Source organism: Harpia harpyja, chromosome 5, assembly GCF_026419915.1.
Source record: "Harpia harpyja isolate bHarHar1 chromosome 5, bHarHar1 primary haplotype, whole genome shotgun sequence".
In the NCBI taxonomy this organism is placed as follows: Eukaryota; Metazoa; Chordata; class Aves; order Accipitriformes; family Accipitridae; genus Harpia; species Harpia harpyja.
The window spans coordinates 48,096,005-48,116,567 of NC_068944.1; the positions used below are offsets into that span (position 1 = coordinate 48,096,005).

Genomic DNA, 20,563 nt, shown 5'->3' on the forward strand with positions numbered 1-20,563 from the left:
CACCCAGCTGATACCAGAGACTAAGCAGTGGTTGAGGGTTCATTGCAGAGAGAAAATTGTAATTAACATGATAGACAATCCTTTTAGGAAAGGGTTAAGTGAGTGACGTAGAGTGGTAGGGAGACTTGTCCTTTTTGCTGACTAGACTTTTGTGTGATCTGGTCTAGTCTCACTTTGGTGGAGTGTCTTTCCATACCCACTTGGGGACAAGGCTTCTTCTTAGCTGTGTTTAGCCATCTAAATTTATGTTTGAGGTGGTTGTCTGGGATCCCTCATAGCCCATATGATGACAAAAGCATTTTCAGAGGACTTCAGTTTCTCTGAGATAACCTTTCTGGAGATTTTTTGAATCACTTTGCACAGTTGTCCATGTACAGAAATGTTGAACTCCAGGTCATCCCCTCCTGCAGAAACGGCTGGGTCTTGGTTTTACTCATTTGGCAAGAGAGGAAATTCAAGTAAAATGACATGTGGGTTAAACTTTTCCATGACGGCTACAAGATTAAGAGCAGAGATGAACAGAAGGCAAAATGTTATATATTCTGGGATACTCTTCCTATGAAAAAAACAAAGGAGGAGAATGTATCATTTTAGTGAGTGTTAAATATTCATGCTGAATATGTTAGTGATGAGACTTACTCTGAAGGCAGAAAGCAGTGTTACTCAGAGCACAGACTTTCCACAAATCCCTGCAGTGTAAACTTGTCTTTGATAACTCTTCTTTCTGGGGCCTCAAATTAGTCACTTAGCTCTCTATTTCAGTTTCTAAGTCAATAAAATGGGGATAAACTGTACTTTCTATCTCCCTCAAAAAATGTTACTTAAGAATTCAGTGTTGAATTACAAGTGAACAGTGGTAGGTATGTGCTCAAAGGCCCAGACGGGCACCAAGATCTCTTGAAGTGGATGGTACAGACTTAAGTTACATATCTAACTATCACACTTCTATCAGCAAACAGTTATAAGCTGTACATAAATCTTTCAGCTGCAGCTTTTGAGCCCTCCCTTGTGCTTCCTTTTTGGCTGTGGCCTTAAATTTATTTTTTTTTCCAGAAGGAAAAAGCAGAAAGGTTACTCTAAGCTGTGCTCTTGGTGATATATTTGGATGTTATGGAAAATTCGAAAACAAATTATTGCCATGTCTTATTAAAGATCCATGTGTCTGGACCAGATGTTTGCACTACAGCCAGTTCTGCTAATGAGGAAAAGGGTAACTAACCATAACATGATTGATTTCTGGGTGAAGGTCCATCTTTGCCTCTATCCCTAGCAGGTGTGTGTATTTTATGTATCACAGAGAATACACATTTTCTGTATTGCAGAGAATATTATATAGCCTGTCCTCTACCAGAACTTGCGAAACAAAATATGTTGGCAAAGACCAACAGATCAGCATTCTTTCTTTAGGACACACCCCCATACCCGCCACCCTGCATTATTTATTAAAAGTATCTAGACAAGCAGCAAGTAAGTTTCTTTGATTATACTTTACTGCTTCTTTTGCCTTGAATTGTGAATTGCGATTGCTTAGATAAATGCACGGAAAGACTGTCTGTTCTCACTTTGGCTTTCAGAAATACCTCTTTATGTTTTTCAGTGAGGTACTGTTTTGTAATTTACATCATCAATCTCATTGTGTGAATCTCTACAGGTATCTCAGCAACCTCTTTAGGAGTAATACAGTGTGGGTTACCATTTCCCTCTGCTTTCCAACAGTGAAAGAATAATGCTCTCACAAAGCTGTGCTAAATTACAAGACTAGCTTTTTCTGTGCTAACTCCCTATTGTTATGTATGATTTTAGTCCGTATTATTAAAGAAAAGCACGAAGCATGCCAGCTTTCTGGGTGGTCTAAAAAATCTGTCATCTCCCCTCAGGTTTTCCACAAATGTACTTGAGCTTTCCTTTAAGTCTATGTCTGAATTTGAGAACCCCCATAAAGGAAAGAAAGATTCAAGCAATCTCCGAATGTAACTTTTAAAAATTGGAAATAGGACTAATGAAATCTCAGTGTGGGTCCCCAAAAGATAATTTAGTGGTAGGTACTGAATAGAGCATGCTGTGTGATTTGCTGATGAATCCTTTGAGATTTACTTAGACGCAGGATCAACCACACCGAGAGCAGAGCAATAATTCAAGCACTTCTCCTGGGTGACAAAATTGCTGTCTTCCTGTAGCTGAGTTAGTGCTGAAAGGTGCAACAAGCTAGCTCATATATTTTCAATAGGAATTTTTAAATAAAAGACAATAAATTTAAAGCACCCAGCTGTTCTATAAAGGCATCATAAAAAATGGACAGTGTGTAATAAATTACCCATCATTTATTTTCAAAAAGGGTTTCTAATGAAAGCTTAGCACTAATTGGATCTAATCACACTGGGAAAATTTGGCTATTTTCCAAGACGTTTAGATCCTGTAGTTTGTAGCTATTCTAATTTAACACTTTCTAGATTTCTCTCTCATCTGCAGTATGTCCAATGTTCTTCAAAATTACTTTTTTCCTAAAGACTGGAAACTACGTCTTCCATTATGAACTCTAAGTTTATATAGGCAAGAATTTGAATCTTGACTAACTAGTTCCACTTGCAGTGCAAACTTTTCCTTTTTTGCAACAAAAAACTGTGTGGTCGTATTAGCTGCTAGCAATGTATATTGCTCTCCTTAATCTCTTTCTCCATATTCTCTTAGCTTAGGGTTACTTCTTCTGTTCAACAGAAAAAGTTTTGAGGTTTTAGAGGGGGTTTTTTGCTGCTACTCTTATTCTGAATTTATTTCCATGTAACTGCATATGCTGTCTGGTTGCTTGGGGATTTAGTTTAAAACTCTTCTGTACTTGACTGCATTCTCTATCATCATTGGCTATGCTTCCAATTAAGTATCATCTGAAAAAACTGTCCATTTCTCTTTTTGCCTACTTTCTTTTCTGGTTCTTTATTAACCCTTAAAAACTAAAGCAAACCAAAATTAACCTGATCTTTAAACAGGTTAACATCCCAAAAAGGAGAGGCATTGTTAAATAAATGGGTCCATGTTAGTTCTGACAAAACCCTCTTCTGTTCCTGTTTAACTTACTTCAATATGTTTGAGTCCATTAAATTATTTCTATTGGAGAATATAAAAAATACATAGTTTAATGCAGAGTAAAGACACTGATACATATAATTTTGCACTTAATACAATTAAATACACTCTACTTTTTTCCTCCATGCAAACAGAGGATGCTTTCAAGGACAGTGACAGTAAACTTAGCTCCAGTGAAATACATGGAAATTGACTGGCTTCCTTATTAATAATCTTTAAAGATTTCTTTAGATACTTCTGTTCATGTTGTCTGCAGACTGAAAAGACTTCTACCTTCAGAGTTGAGACATTGGTGCTGCTTAGCACTGATAAAATAACACCCTGTCAAATATTTGATGGTGGAGGGGTGGTGAGTTGATCACTCATATGATTGACCAAGTCACAGTCTCAAGATTTCAGGGTAGAGGCAAAAATACTGCTTTTGTTAATGCTTTGTCTCACCTAAAGGTGCTGAGAAGTCAGGTGAGGTGAAGTTGGCCTTTTTAGGAGAGAAGCTTGCCCAAAGGCACTTTTACATTTCTACCTTACAGTTGGTTCATGTTTAACTCTTTTGCCTCGATCTAAATGAACATTGCATATTGTTGGTAGAAAATGAATTAGACTCTTTCAGAGCTAGTCTTCTCAGGTGATGCTTCTTTTTTTAGTGACACCTTTCTCTTACGAAGTTTTGAGCCATGGTTCTTTGGGCCCCAGTCATGTCTCAACTTTTATGATAGACCAATATGACTTTTTATAAAGTTTGTAATACAAAGCATTAGGAAAGCTTGTATGGTCTCAGGGAGTCCCACTGGTGGTTTAAGGGCTGCAGTTGCTGCTGTTGTAGGGCATTTTACTTTCCCCCTCTTCTGTGCAAGGATCTGTGGCTGGCCATTTGAACCTCTGATAAAGGAGCGGAGCACTGACTGTTGTATTGCTTTTAGTCCTGACGACATTTGGTCACGCATACCCATTCAGTCACTCGTTATGTGTCTTCTGTGCATGAGAACACCACCTGTGTCTCCATCATTCACACTGTGCACCTTGCTAATGGCCTTGCAATGTGCATACATGGAAGTGTGTGTGCGATGGGCCTGATTTTGATCTAACATTCATATTTGCACCCATTTCAAGGTCCTTTTATGCTGCTGGAGCAGTGTAAACAGGCAGTAGTGACGTTTACCTGAGAATTAAGCCCTGTTTAAACATGAAGGGCTCAGTTCTGTCACCCTGACTCAATTTCATGTAATACATTACTGTACAAGTACTAGTAGATTCAGTGAATCTGTTCATGTGACAAAGTGTCATTTATGTGAGAAAGGGAAGCAAAATCAGACTGCTTGCACTTAAGCCTAATGGGAAATGGGGTATTAACTGACTCTTTTACAGAAGAAGAGCTGTCGTAAAAGAAATATTTGACACTGGGAAGGAAAGAACAGGTCAGCAGGATAACACACCTTGAAGAACACAAGCAGTGATTATATGCCATTATTTGTCAGTATTCCTCTTCTATAATCTAGAGCTGTGTTGGCAAAGTTAGCTGCAGTGCTCGGGAGTAACTCTAATGGGATGTTGGCATACCTGAATGGCTTAAGTAACACAAACTGAGTGTGATCTACCTTTATTGGTAGCAGGCAAACAGAATGCAATTTGGTCAAAATTCCTTTTATTATATTTTCAAGGGTGTTCTCTGTAGAAGGAAACATTGCTTTGAAATGTATTTGTTTTGAAGCACCTGCATCCACAGAGCTCATATTACCTCTGAGAACTCAAGAATAAAGGTTTGAGAGGAACCTCTGTGCGTAACAGACTCTATACTTCTGAACTACGTTTTCCCAGCATGCATAATTCTAAATATTGAATGATGGCAATTACTAAGGGCATTTGAAGAGTAAGACATTGAGGAGTGTTGTCGTATTATATTAGTTATGGGTAATAGCTGCTGACTTTGGAACAGTGATGTGAAAATCAGACTGCTTCAGAAGCTCAATTTGGAAGCTGGGAGAGTCATGCAAGGTGACAGATCAGTACCAATGTAGGAAATGTCTTAGAGGCAGATAACTGCTGTTTCATGCATAAGTAGTCAGGGTCCCAATATTTTTCCTATGCAAATCAATGTCAAAATTCAGGTTAACCTGATTAGGATCGTCTCCTTGCAGAGAAGGATGGAGAAAAGTTATGAATTCCATCATTTACATAATATGTTGAATCTAGTGGCCCTAGGAAAGTTCTTAATATCAGTTATTGTCTGTATAGAACAATTCTTGTTCAGAGAAACTAATGAGGAAGGTGCTTTTCCATGAATTTAGGAAGGCATTTTGAATTGGTATGCATGGTATGCACTTGTGCTGATCTTGCAATGTGCATTTCTCACAAGACATATTCCTAACTTGCAGTTACATTTGGTGAGAGTACATTGAACATTCCCAGACTGTTCGCTCATCTTCGCTAGTTTGCCTAAAACAATGTGATCTCCATGGCTAATGATGCTTAAGGTTTTTTGTTGCATCTCATCCCTCATCTACATGGGGTCACCTTTGCCGTTTTTGAAGAAAGACTCCCGCAAAAGAAGAGTGTTCAGGAGACATTGGCAGAGACCTGCAGTATGTCTCAGGGAAAAAGGAAGATTCCTTCTAATCTGTGCTATAAGTAATAAAATGTGGCCAGGCAAATCATTCTTCTTCTCTGGAAAAGTTCAAATAAACCATAAGGGAGATATTGTGAATTCATCCAGTGTGTAAAAAAACCTCATGTTCTCATTCATTCACGAGGTGACAATAAAGAATTTATTTTGTGTCTTGCATATTTATCATTTTTGGATGTCAGAAGTATTGCTTTCTGTCATCACTTAAAAAGATTTTCTGGTGAACCCCTCACATCTTCCAAGGAAGATGTCTATTATACAAGGTAAAGAGTTCTTTTGCTATCATAATATAAGTTGTATTTTAGAATGGAATTAACTGTATTCACAAAGGACTGTTTTTAACATCTGGGTATCTAGATTAGGAGCATTACCATTATAAACAGAATTTCTGTATGGGAAAATTTTATAAATATAGAATTACTCTGGACTATGTAGTGGCTTACTGAATGTAATAAGGTCTCAAGATTTTCATAAGCTGTGCCTAGTTAGGAAGAAGTATATGTTGCAGTGAGATTGGTTTAGTAGGATGCTTTGCTCAAATATAGGAACACTCAATGCTCTTGGCAAGTACATCATTTCAAAGTTAGTTCCCCTGATTTGTGTCTGTTTGTTACCTCATTCCCCTTCTCCAAACAGTGAGGCTCCTATTTGTGGAATATATCTAGTGTCATCACCAACATTAGCCCTTAGCTGATAAATCGAAACATTAATGGAAATTTTTAGCCATTGAAAATTATAGAAGTGCTTTTCTATATGTGCTCTTTCAAAGTAATTTCTCTGTTCCTTTGTACCAGTGCTACTTTTTGCTTTTGTACAACCTGATTTTCTTTAAGTGGTCTGACAGAAAAATACATGTGCTGCTGTTTAGATTATTGCTCACATTTTTTTAGGATTAAAAATTGGATTGTTGTGCTGTGTTGTGTTACTGAGTATTTACAGTGACGTGCATCCTTGATTACTAGGGTGAGCAGCAATTTATTTTTTTTTTAAAGAACGTAAAGGGAAGGAGAAGCAGAAAAATGCACAAATTTCAAATATATGAATTCCTGTTGTTATATCTTGGATATAGCCCCATTCTCTAAGCAGTAAGGCTCACGCTGATTGTAAGTACAGAAGAGCTGTGTAATTTTTAGTGCTTAAAGTAAGGTTTAGTTTTGTGTCTTTTGACAGTTCTGGCCCCTATTTCTTCTTAGATGTTGCTTTACATTTCAAGGGAAGCATAATATAAGTGTATCTAAAATTCAGAAATAAAAATAGAGCATAATATGCACTGAGTCTGAATCCATTATGTGATGGTAGGTGTTGCTTATGACAAGAGTGATTGTATTATTTCCTGACCTGGACTACTTTTTGTATAATTTCTGTATTAATTTTCATAAGCTTTCCCTTTCTAAGTATTCTTATAAAAGGGATTTTAGAGATGAAATAATGGGGGGAATGTTCTCTTTTCAAAGCAGACACTCCGGCTTCACTCCTAGGAAGTCCTACTGGTATCTCTATCTTCCTCTCCTGATAACTCTGGGGAAGAGAGGTTAAATTGCAGTAAATTTCAGTGCATACTACACATTATATATTTAATTATGCTTGTTCCCTAATACATAGGTAAGAAATTTAACATTCCCAGATCTGCAACCTAAAGTTATTATTTGTTGAAGATTTTTTTTCCTAAGTAAATGCAATGGAAGTACAATGAAGCTGCCTTTCTGGAAGCAGGATGGTGATTTTTTTCTGCCATTCAAGAAACTTCAAAACAATAGGAAACTCTTAAATTTGGTGCATTTGCATGTACTTGGAAAAAAATCTACTTTTAAATAGGACAGCACTGTATCGTTTTAAAGCACTGAAGAGTAAGTAATATAAAATCAACCAAGAGGATAATCTCTGACATTTACAAACATTTATAATGGCATTAGTTCCAAGTAAGTTAGCTGAGGCAATTTGAACCTGTAGACCTGAACAAATAAATAAGCATGGCTTGCCATCAGCTATTTCAGAAATATACCAGTATTGCTGTGGAGCTTTGTGCATCCAAATAAGCAGGGAGATCTACCAGATTTCTCTGGGGCTTCCTTCAATCAAGACATAGTCTACTTTACTAGCAAGTATTTCACAAACAGGTAAAAATGCTACGTTGCAGAAATTTCTGGGCTTTCTGGAAATTCTGCTGCAGTGTTTTAGAGCTGGTCTGAAAATACTGGGCTTACAAAAGACTCAGTGACAGGGCTTAAAGGTGAAATTAGTTTTGATGAAATGTCCCTGATTGGCAGGTCTGCAATAGTTTCCCTTGCTTGCCTGTGAAATGAATCCGTTCTTTATGCAGCTGTATGCAGCGGTTAGACTGTGTTACCAGTGCGGGCCTGAGCTTGCACTTGATCCCAAACTGACTTGTCCAAATTCTCTGAACCCAAGCCAATGCCAAAGCAGCTTTCTGCAAGCCCTGAGGAGTGCAAAAGAATAATAATTAAGCCTGTGCAAATTTTTAGTATGAGCAAAGTGTGTGCTTAGTATCAGGAAGGAGAGCTAAACATAGGCATGCCTGCTCTTGCTTAGCCTCCATCCCCTGCCATAAGTGCCACAATGACTTGCAGTCATGTAATATGGCCACATGTGGATCAGAAAGACCGATATAATGGTTAGCATGCCCTTATGGGAAATAGGTCACTGTGACACAAGTGACCTAGGCAGTATGAGTGTGCAGAGCGTGGCTCGGGGAATGCACTGTGCTTTAGCCCACTCTTTCGTTCAGCGGCCAGATGGCGAGGCGGGCATGGCTGCAGGGTTTTGCTACGCTGCCTCGCCACAAGTATGTATTGCTATACAAGGGACAGAAGCACTGATACTCATCTCTGGACTGGAAAGTTAATTCAGTTCCCCACTTACTCAATTGCAACCTGTCTTCAGGGGAAATCTTATTTATTAAAGATTTCATCCACTTTATTCCTCAGGGAAAAATGTGAACAAGAGGAAGAAGAGGTGTCTGAGCCAGCAGTCTGAGGGCCAAAGGAGTTCGGAGACTGTTAAGCAGACATCGCAGCAATTCCTGCTCAGAGACTCAAGCAAGAATGTGCAGAGTGGGGCTGACCAGTGGCAGAGACCCTTGGTAGGACAATATTCATCAGGGTCCCATGTCCCTGCATCAGCAGTGCTCAGGTAAACCTCTAGCCCTCCAATATCAGCCTCAACAACTTTAAATATTTGCCCTGAGAACCATTTAAGACAATTAACCTGATGTGGTGTTCAAAACTAAAAGCTTGATTTAAAAGTAGGGAATTTACAGAAGCACGACTGAGAGTTAAATTTGGCTTGTGAAGCCTTTATTTCTGGTACTAATGTTTAAGATGGAAACAACCCAGCTTGACTTCCTATTCCCCAGAGTGAATTTGTAGACCTGAGTTTTAGAAGAAAAAGCCCTTTAACTTGAGATATTTAACCTGCAAATCTGTAAGAGAAGACAAAAATGCAATTCACACAATGATTTGATTGCATTTTTTAGAGGAAAACCACATTTAAAAACTGGAAACAATGCTAAATGCCAATTGTAAGATGCATGCTTTAATGCCAATTTCCTGCTACCATCTGTTCTGTAACAAAAAGGCAGTCTTTTAGTTTCTGGGTCAGAAACAAGGCTCTGGTAGTAACTTTGTACTTCTTGGAGGATGTCATGTGCTTTAAACCAATTCACTCCTGTGGTGCTGTGCAGTGGGAGGTCATCTGAAAAGTTTAAGATAACCCAGGACAATTTAAATCACACAGTTTTAGCAAGGGTCTGTTAGTTTTAAGCACTAGCACAATTTGACGAAGGACTATGTGTAGATTGATTCTTCAAAGTTGAGTGCACATCTAAGTAAGACCTGGAGGCTTGCTGCAAATGGTTTTATGTTTATTCTTTTTCAAGACTTCCTTTATAAAAGTTTCTAACTGGGTGACACTTTCTAGTTTATACCAAACTTCTGTAATAGTGAAATTTAGAGTTCAGGATGATGTCCTGTCCGTAACTGCAACTATACCCTCATGGAATATAAACTGTTGTCCCATTCTCTACATTATTGTTCTAATGAATGCCTGTTTTGTGGTTTGGTTTTTGTTTTTTTGTTTTTGGGGGTTTTTTTGGCGAAGATGTGACAGAAGTAATCTTCTGAGTTAACAGCATACTGTATTTTCAAAATTGTTAAAAATTTGAGTTTTTAGAAGTACCTGAAATAGTTATTGACCATTGGTAAACTTGAGAGGGCAAATTATTGGTATGCCTTAGTGTGTGCTCTAATGCTTTTGTGTGTATGGGGTTTTGTGGGAGCTGAAAGACTTGCTTTTTGTTACTAACTTTCTGAAATTACTCTTCTGCTTTATTTTTCTGTCTTGTTTTCATTCTTTTTCCAAATGAAGTTCATAGGTTGTTCATGAAAAAAAATATTTCAGCTGGTAAACATTTCCATGTGCTAGAATACCCTGTTTTAGCAGCTGTAGTTAGGGTTGTTTAGAAGAAACCCAGGAGACCAATATTAACAAGTATCACCATTTTGGAAATGAACATTGAGTATTCCAAGTAAGTCTGGAAATGTCTTGAAACTGGCAAAAGAAAAATCACCAGCATTCAATGATGACCTAGTCTTGCTAATTTGAGTGTCTTCCTCACTCCACTGGCAGCATAGGGAGTGTAGCACCTCCAGCGTGTGCTGTAGTTCAGTTAAACTGGGACCCTTCAGCTGGGAATATTGTAAACCCATAGCACACACAGGGTGGTCCCAGTCACCAGTCTGGTGTTGGCATTGCCACTCACCTTTTACACAAGAGTCAAGGAGAACCCCAGGGGAAAACTGACATTACAGCCCCTGCTCCTGGGGAGTGGCATGTGCTTTGCGTAGCTGGATCACCAGATAAGCACAGACATGATTCCCAGCGAATGGACTTCACTGACCCCTGTTCCCTTCTTCTGTGGGATGAGTGGGCATCTGGGAAATCCTGCTGCCTGGTACCAGGGCTCACCCTTCCCAGGACGGTGCCCTGCGGGCTGGCCCACCTCCCTGACACAGGGCAGCGTGCCTGTCTTCCCTCCCATGCCAATGGTAGTAAATCACTCATAACTTTTTCAGGGACTAAAGTTGAGTCCTCATGCTTGTCTACCTTGTCTTGTCTTGCCCTGGATCTTCACTTTCAGGTTCAGTGGTGGGTTCCCAGTGTATTTAGCAGCCTACAATGTTGATAGATGTACTTAGCCATTTAATCACAGATCATGCTATGGATTGCTGTCTTGGACATTCAGTGGGTTTTCTGGAGCTTTTTGAATATTTTTCTGTCCTCTTTCTTCTGCTGTTAACCCAGGAATGCTAATAACTGAAATCCCCTCTTTATACAGAGAAACATGGGTAGTGGCCCAGCAAGGCTGCACATATCACAAACACTTGTAATTTTACCTTGTCTATAACGGAAGCTGAGGACAGAATCTAAATGGAGAGATTAGAGTTAATCCTTGGAAGTGAGAGGAAGTTCACAAATTTTTTATTTGACAACTTAGTTTATTTGTCTAGCTGCTGCTGTCTATATAGTCTACCTACCCCTTCTTGATAAAGAGATAATTTATCGTTCAGAAACATGGCTCAATTTTTTTCTGTGCTGGTGCACACAACTAATGCATGTCATTAATGCAATCCAGAGGGAGCAGTTCGGAAGAGGAGAGGATAATTTACTCACCATGTGCATTCAGTTCTCGGCCTCCTTGCTGAGATTCCCCTGCTGGTTTGGATTCTGTTTTCTGACATAAACCTGCCTTACCTGTAATAACCAGAAACATAGTGAGCCTACTAGTTTAATTCAAGGATAGGATGGTACAAATTCTGTTCCCAATCTTCGGAATTCAGAAACCTCAATTGTGTTTTAATCTGCAGACCCACGCCCAGTTCTGGCATTGCTGCCTCTGTACGAGTTAAGAGCTACATTATGAAAGACTATGAGATAATTATAATTACTAAAATATGAATAAATTATTCATAATGATTGCACTGGAAATAGGTCTGGTTTGACATGAGAAAGAAAATTCGAGGCGGGGGTGATAACAATTTCAAGATGTGCTGTGCTGCAGGGGTGTTGCACGGTGCTGTAGTTACTGAATTGCCTTGGCCTTGGTAAGAACCTGCTCCTTGCAGCTCTGTAACCTCCCCCTGAAGCTGTTGAGCTGTTAGCTGGAGCCTCTGTGCCAGAATTTTTCCATTATTGTTTTCATGCTGTTATCCTTGTATCATTTGCATGGATTTGCACCTGCAAATCCTGACTGTTGTTACGGTGGGCTTTCATGGAAGTAGCTACCACTGGTTTGAGAATCACCCTTCTTTCCCCTCTTTCTTTCCCTCCTGTTGTGTAGATTTTCAATTATATTAGAGAAATCAAACACTGCACAACAGAGCAGATAATAGTCATCCAAATGCTCAATAAATGTTATCCAATAATATATGTGGACAAAAGCTTAACAGTCAATGATGTACAGCACTTGCATCTGATTAGCATACTCTGGTCAGTGCTAACAGCATCATAAGCAGAAGCATTCCCTAGGGAATTTGAGTGGGTCTCAGTGAAACATTTAGGATGAGGGGAAAAGTCCTCCTCCTCTTCTTCATCATCACCACCTGCCTCCATTACCACTGGAGACACTGTCCAGAGGATGATGCTCACCTGGGACCCCATGGCTCCCCTTATTGGCTGGTATCTGGGGAGTTTTTCCTCCTCTGCATTTTCCCCTCTCCTGTCCTCTTCTCTCTGTCCTTCTCCTCTGCTTTTGTCTTTGTTTTTCCCCCCAAATTACTTTGTTAGAGACAGTGCATGTCTTCAGCAGTGGATCCTGCTAATAAATCTTTGTGCACGTTACCCTGGCTCAGCATCCTTTGTGCGGCAGGGGAATCGATGATCAAGGTTGAAGTAGAAAGCTGTAAGGAAAGTGAAAGCTTGTGATCCAGACAGGTAAAAGCTGAAGAGGAAAGAGGCATCGAGCAGCAGGCCAGACGTAGCGCTGGTATGGATACCTGGTCTGGTTGTGCTGACCTGCTATCAAAGTGCTCTTGCTGAGGGTACAGTTTGTAACAGGAAAATTATGGGGTGTTTTCAGCTCTCTCTGCAAAAGTGCAGTTTTTCTGGAATAAATGCATCTGTGGAAGGACTTCACTAGCACTGATACGTCAGTCACAAGGACTCTTAGTGCCAGCAAATGTTTGTAGGCCACCAGAGTGTGTCTGTGCATGTTGAAGAAAGCTGGATGCACACAGAGGCACAGGCTTACATCCACAGCTGAGCCCAGCACATTTCCTATGACAAAATGGGATGCAGAATGTGTCAAAGTACTTTTGCAGCCCCTGAATGACTCTGATCTTCCTGCAGTTTGCTTATTAAATGTCTGTTAAATTGTTTTTCCTCCTTCCTGGTACAGAGAGTGCCAGACACAACATAATCCCCCATATAGAGAGGTGAAAATCCCAAGCAGTGAGCAGTCTTGAGGGTGATTTAGCCCAAAGGCTGGCTCGTGTGCGGGCGCTGCAAGGCTGAGATCACCAGCATTGGGTGGGCTGGGCACTAGATCACACCAGCGGTACCTGCCTCTGCCTGTCACCCCCAGCAGAGCTTCCAGCACGTCAGAAGTCTGTCTGCAGATCTCTAGGGCCAGGAAACTCTGTAAAGTGACCTATTTTCACATTTGCTACTCCTTTTGCTTACAAAAGCAAATTTACCTCCATCCTTATTTTGTTTCGATTCTATTGTGTATATACTAATTGTATATTCCATGGAAAAATATAACTAGCTGACTTATTCACAAAGAGATACAATATCAAATATAGTGTTATTTTTTTCTATTCATAAGTAATTGATAGAAAACAGCAGGTGTTATATTTTGTCTTGGAGCAGATAACATTCAAGGAAAAAGAAAAGGAAACCTCTCCTTTTCTCATGGGTAAGGGACTGATAAATTATTCCATGATAGATAAGGACAGAACTCACAGGTAACAAAGCTTTGGAAAAAAAGCACATAATAGTAGTAGTGGTAGTAATAATAGTAATAATAGAAAATGAATGTATGCTTACACTGCTAAAAACTTGTTTGGATGCAGAGCTCCAAAGCTTTCCATATTATTGAATCTAGAAGAAAAGCTTTTTATTGCACTTAAATTAAAAACAAAACCAAAACCAAGCTACTGTACAAATGCAGTGGATTTGAGGCTTTGACTGTGTATTGGGTTTGCGTGGCAAGTTTTGGTAGTGGGAGGGCTGCAGGAGTGGCTTCTGTGAGAAGCTGCTAGAAGCTTCCCCTATGTCCCATGGAGCAATGCCAGCTGGCTCCGAGATGGACCCGCTGCTGGCCAAGGCTGAGCCCGTCAAGTGACAGTGGTAGCACCTCTGGGATAACGTATTTAAGAAGCGAAAAAAAGTTGCTGCGGCACAGAAACTGCAGCCAGAGAGAGGAGAGAGAACATGTGAGAGAAACAAACCTGCAGACACCCAAGTCAGTGAAGAAGGAGGGGGAGGAGGTGCTCCAGGCACCGGAGCAGAGATTCCCCTGCAGCCCGTGGGGAAGACCATGGTGAGGCAGGCTGTCCCCCTGCAGCCCAGGGAGGTCCACGGTGGAGGAGATATCCACCTGCAGCCCGTGGAGGACCCCACACCGGAGCAGGTGGGTGCCCGAAGGAGGCTGTGACCCCGTGGGAAGCCCGTGCTGGAGCAGGCTCCTGGCAGGACTTGCAGACCCATGGAGAGAGGAGCCCACGCTGGAGCAGGTTTTCTGGCAGGACTTGCAGACCCATGGAGAGAGGAGCCCACGCTGGAGCAGGTTTTCTGGCAGGACTTGTGACCCCATGGAAGGGACCCACACTGGAGCAGTGTGCTCCTGAAGGACTGCACCCCATGGAAGGGACCCATGCTGGAGCAGTTCATGAAGAACTGCAGCCTGTGGGAAGGACTCACATTGGAGAAGTTTGTGGAGGACTGTCTCCCGTGGGAGGGACCCCACATTGGAGCAGGGGACGAGTGTGAGGAGTCCTCCCCCTGAGGAGGAAGGAGTGGCAGAGACAATGTGTGATGAACTGATTGTAACCCCCATTCCCCATCCCCCTGCGCTGCTGGGGGGAGGAGGTAGAGAAAATTGGGAGTAAAGTTAAGTCCGGGAAGAGGGCAAGGGTGGGGGGAAGGTGTTTTAAGATTTGGTTTTATTTCTCATTACCCTACTCTGATTTGATTGGTAATAAATTAAATTAATTTCCCTGAGTTCAGTCTGTTTTGCCAGTGATGGTAATTGGTGAGTGATCTCTCCCTGTTCTTATCTCTACCCACGAGTTTTTTGTTATATTTTCTCTCCCCTGTCCATTTGAGGGGGGGAGTGATAGAGCGGCTTTGGTGGGCACCTGGCATCCACCACAGACTGACAATAGATAACCCAGAACTCTTTGATTTTTACTTGCTTTTCTACATTTGTGTGTGGCACAAAATGGAAATTCCAGTGTAAGAAGAATTTGTAACTCCAGCAGTCTTTGCGTCTATCAAATAGGGAGAATAAATATGTCGAACACTTCAAAAACCCAAGAAATTTCTCCTGGGAGGAAGTTCAAATAAGAGAAAAGGGGTATAATGGTACCTTAACCACTCCTGTCCCCGGCTCTCCTGTTCATCTCCCTTTTGTTTCCATTGGCTTGTTCTTCATCACAAGCAATATTCCTTCAGCACATTTCTCCCATTGCTTTTGAGCTGCTATTAGTGTCTAATAAGTATATCATACACCCAATAAGTTGTCAAGATTCAGTAAAGATTTCTGGTCTATTACACATCTCTTAAGTGTGCTCTCACAGTGCTTAGCTTGGGAACAAAATCAAGAGTTTCCACCCCATTTGTTCGGTCACACTGGACTCTCCTTAGCCTGGTGCTCCTCAGTCCGTTCTTGGTGACCTGCTGGGTGATTTGGGTGAGGTCTGCTCTGCAGGAAGCTGTATGCCAGGTCTGGGTGTGCCGTGCCAGCCACGCAACCTGCTGCCCTGTGCTTGGGACCTGCAGTGCTGCTGAGGCTGCTCTGATGGGCCAGGGGATCATAAGGGAAATCCATGCAAAGAAGTTCACCGGTGAAATCCACGCCTGGCCAAGACAAAATTTTCCAGTGGTGTGGGTGTTGGCTCCAGTCTGTCATTGAAATAATTCTGCCAAGAACAAGGCAAAAACATTCACTGGTTATTACGGGCTACATCATGGGCGCTGTGCACAGACACTACTTAAAAAGTCCTGTCTTGTTCACTCCATCTATTTCATCAATATGAAAAAAGTGAAGAAAAGATTAAAAGTTGGGTTTAATGAAATACAAAAGAATTAACTCACAAAATGTGTCCACATTCTTATATTTCATGCAGTCCCTTGCTGATTACATCTTTTATTGATATCCATCTGAGTTGGTGATGAATCTTTTCGATGTATTCTTCACTCCTCCAGTGTAATTGAGCCTTACCTATCTGAGGTATATTTAGATAACTGGCTGACTGTGGTGCTGTGCAATTGATTTTAAATTGATGCTGAATAGTGGAATAGTTGCTTGTGGTACAAAATAATAAATGGAAGCAGCTCTGAGGTCTGTCCAAGAGCAGTTTAGAGATCAGGGTTAAATCAGACCTTGTGAAACTGGGCACACATCAGTGCAAGTTGATGGAATCACTTACGCCAGGTCTTAGTGTGGCATAGTGAGCTGCGAGCTGGGTTTGCAAAGCTTTCTGGGTGCACAAAATACCATTTGAACTGATCTTTTCTTGTTGGTCTTGGTCTAACGTAGGGAAAATTTCAGATACTTTGAAATTTGCTAGAAAATAATGAGAGCAAAAATGGAAACCCGCTATCTTGGAACAGAAACTATTCAGGTATTTACGACACTAAAAGTACATCATGGTAAATAAAGGTCTAAATCTCTGCTTTCTCTGGCTTGGAACAAGGACTTATACATAGTCGTTCCTCTTTTCAGAGGCCAACACAACATAATTTGCTGTTTGGCTCTGCTGTTATGTTATTCTTCACCCATCCTCTGAAATGGCAAACAGATCTAAGACTTGTTTCCAGCACAAAAGTTATAAATGCCTCATTCTGGAAATGTTTGCATGAAAGGAACTTTTGTCAGAAATTAAGTTGAGCTTAACATTTTTTCACCTAGCTCCTTAGTATGTCCTTTTGCCTGAGAATATGGCCTGGCCTGATCTTCAGCCAGCTCTCTGATCTGTGTCTTCAAATCAACTGAATTTTGTATGAGGCATCTAATGACTCTTTGGAGGTGAAAAAGAGTTATAACTTGTGATTTTAAAAGTTGGAAGTTTTAGTATGGATGTCAACATAGATGTTTATACTTGCTGATATGGTAGGTAGGAGATCATTGCAGCTTCACCAGTTATGTAAAAAACCTTTCCATTGTATTTACCCTGGGAAAATGGTGCCTCTCTGCTAACATCTATATGTGAAAGACAAGGATGGGCTTATTTCGAGCTTAGCTTATTGGCAAAAAACTCTTTCTTGGGCTGATGGTTTGTAAATAGGCTCAGAGCTGAATCAGAGATTTTGTATTGTGTTGCCATTCATTAAGCAGACTGAAGTAAAAGAAAGGGCTGAAGGTCTGACTTGCTTGGCAGGCAGCAAGGAAGAAATCTTGAGTTTGCATCTCTGCCATTCAGTTTAAAAATTGAATGCATCTGATGAAATGGAACTTTTTTCCTGCCCATTTTAATTTTCTCTAAAACTTCTGCAGACTGACTTTCCACAACAAAATATGAAGGTTTCTCTGCTTCTTTGGACATGTCCTGGAAGATGCCTATCGCTCCCAGCTGCCTTTGAACTAATTGACCTGCAGCTTAGATATCAGGACTCTCAGTTTTGCCAGTTGTATTAATTTGAACTTGTCCAGTAGGTGAGAAGAGAAATGAAGATAACTGAGCCAGTGTTACATTTTTTGTGGCAAAATTTGACATAAGGAAAAAGTCCTTTTACTGGTTCTAGCTGAAGGGGAAGGTATATTTTACAGATGCAAAGGAATTTTTGCTGAAACTGTTCTTGTCCATTTTTCTTGAAGTGAAAGGATGGAGTTAAGTTCTGAAGCAATTTATTTTGAAATCAAAAACTTACTAACAGGCTGCAAGGAATAAAAAGTGGTAAAAGCATGCCCGTGGACTAAATTGTGTACTTGGAAGGTTTTGTCAGTTATTTCCTTTGATGTGGTTCTCTGTTTACTTGAGATACCATATAGATAAGAATGTTTCAGATTCTTAACACAATAGTAGTACAGATGTTTAATATCATAACTTCAGAAATTTTTAAATAGCAATATTTTTAGTAATATTTTGCAGATCCTAATGATGATTTTGAATTCTTACAGTCTTGCTCTGTTGAATGATTTTGTAGAAGTTTTTTCCATGTGGTCAGTGTGCTGAACATTATAAAATGGGGATGCCATGGTAAAACATTAACATTGGCTTTCACATTTTCAGTGATGGAGGCACGCTTTCTTGTTTTCAGAGTATTGCATAGCTTTCACCTGACTGTCTTCTATCCAGTTACATACTAAATAATCTATGTAATTTTTGATTACTCTTCTAATAGAAAAAATGTTTTGGGGTTAACATGCTGAACTGATTAACAGCAAGTCTAGCGTTAATGCCCGGCTCTGCCACAGACTTCTTAAATGGTCCTTGGCAAGTTGCTTTGTCTCTCTGAGCCTCCTTCCCTGTCTGTTAAAGGATGGAGGAGGGTTGATGATTCATCCCATCTCCCATTCTTCTAGAAGAAACTTATTCTGGAGAGTGTTTAAACATAACTTAGATGCCACTATATCAGTAGTTCAAATACATGTTTCCAGCTTCGCTTAAAAAAGCATAGGTATATGCCATTAAATCCTTTCCTGAACCAGGATCATGGACTGAAGGTTGTTTAAGGTAAGAAGCACCCTTGAGACTGTGCCCGTGTTTGTACATTATGTAGGGGCACCCGCCAGGGAGGAGAGCTCAGAAGTCTTGAGTGGTACAAATAGTTGTAAAGGGTGTTTTGTACAAGGCCACGTGGATAATCACCATACAGTGAGAACTTTTTGTTTTGGCTTGGGCTCTCTTCAGAGAAAGGACTTTTCTTCATGTCTACACAAATGCTTTCACAGGTTGGTGTCACTCTTCAGACCGTTCCCTTGCACACTGGACCTGCATCAGTTCTGCTACCACAGCGTGTCTGGAGGATGGGCTGAGGTTGCTCTTTCTCACACTAAAGGATTCATTTATGGTCTATTTCTTTGATTTCAGCATGACTGTACCAGGGCTGCATGTGAAACTGCTCTGCAATCCTATTAAAATGGGAATGGCTTTGTCTTGCTGTCCTCCAATGGAGGAGTCAGCAGCTACTGTCAGGCTGTCTGAGAAACTGGGACAGTGAGTTCTTGGCTGTTTCTGTCTTGCTAAGCTAATTAATGGTAAGCTGAACAGGCCAGTTAAGAGTCAGGTCTGGTCTGGTCTCTTTGCCAGTCAGTGCTGACCATGAATGCTGAGAGAAGTGCCATCATTTAAGTAAAATTCTCGCTGTGGTAGAAAAAGCTGGGCTGAAAAGAGATTTTTACTGTGTTTAGCCCTGAAATGCAAAATACGTATATTTTGATTCTGTATTTGGTTATGAGTATGATTATTCCCTTATTGCAAAACATGGTATAAATAACAACCCTAGATGCAGTTCTGGCAAGCATTATTGGTAGTTGGTGTGAAAGGAGGGTACTTGGTCTTTTGCAGAATTGGGCTGTTTATGATTGGAGTTGGTGGAAGGGAGGCTAGACTGTAATTTTACTGAATTAATCCCATGCTTGGAGATTAATTTAAAACTTTTCTTTTTTCTGGGGGGAAGATGAGCTGTTTGGCTTAACATTTGGTGGCATTTACACTAGGTCTGAATGGCTCACATAATTTCATTTTTAAGGCTGAAACTAATTTTGCATTTTGAATCCCCTTTCTTCCCCCAGTACTCAGAAGGGAGCTGGAGTTTGGTTTAGCTGTCTCATCACCTATGAGCAGTTGCATTATGTTTAGTTTTAATCAAGTTGTGTATAAACAAAATGCTTGCTCTTAGGCATTTCTCCTGAATGTTGAGGAGCTAGCATTCATATAATTTTATAAGAAATACATTGATAAACCGAATGAATTGATAAACATATATTTTTTCTTAATACACAATTGGTAGGAGCCATATGAGGACAGTGAGGATTAGAATTGCCGAAATAGCAAAAGAATTAAAAAGAAAAACCTGCTGATATGTTAGTTGTACAGGGAAGAGGCTGTAACAAGCTATCCCTTCTGAAAAATCTTATCAGTATTTGTATTTTAAAAAATCTGAGTTATAGTTGGTGCAGCTGGGTGTTTGCTTCAGGGACTGCGTATGTTGAATCTGATTTGGATCAACTCTGTGTGTGCAGCTAGGCATCCTTCTGGAAGACAATGCACAAGCCTACTTTATCCATCTTACTGAGAATCACCCCCCACCCCCCCCAAACTGGTTAGAAAGGTACTGAGGCTTCGCTTTATTTCTTTTTAGTTGCACTGTTTTTCACCTGTATTCGTTGGTGTTTCTTTTCCAGTGTAAACTGTGTGTGATTGATCCTCCCATGTTACTAAAAATTAAAGCATGATGTTACTAACTTTTAATTGCACTTCCATTTGTAGATCAAGCTGTTTTCTTTTTCTCTCTCATGAGACCAAGATGTGGCATCAACTGTGAAGCCAGTTTCCATCAGACATTTAAAACAAGGTAGAGAGATTAATGTGTGCATATCCATAAATTAAAAAAAAAAAAAAAAGAGCTCCTTTCAGAGCTGGAATTAATTTCTTCCTGTTTTTTCCCCACTCTCATGTA

At 40.3% G+C, this 20,563-nt stretch overlaps 1 long non-coding RNA gene across 4 annotated transcripts in view; it reads left to right on the forward strand.

Annotated features, from left to right (window-relative positions):
• Positions 1-20,563, forward strand: part of LOC128142373 (uncharacterized) — a 65,902-nt gene that overhangs the window by 11,392 nt on the left and 33,947 nt on the right. Inside the window, exons 2-3 of one of the 4 annotated variants that reach the window (XR_008235371.1) lie at positions 8,647-8,851; positions 18,973-19,133. The exons of 2 other annotated variants lie outside the window; for them this stretch is intronic. This is a non-coding gene — a long non-coding RNA (uncharacterized LOC128142373). Of the gene's footprint in view, positions 1-8,646; positions 8,852-18,972; positions 19,134-20,563 lie in introns of those variants that run through there. One more of the 4 variants, XR_008235372.1, reaches the window with a different exon arrangement.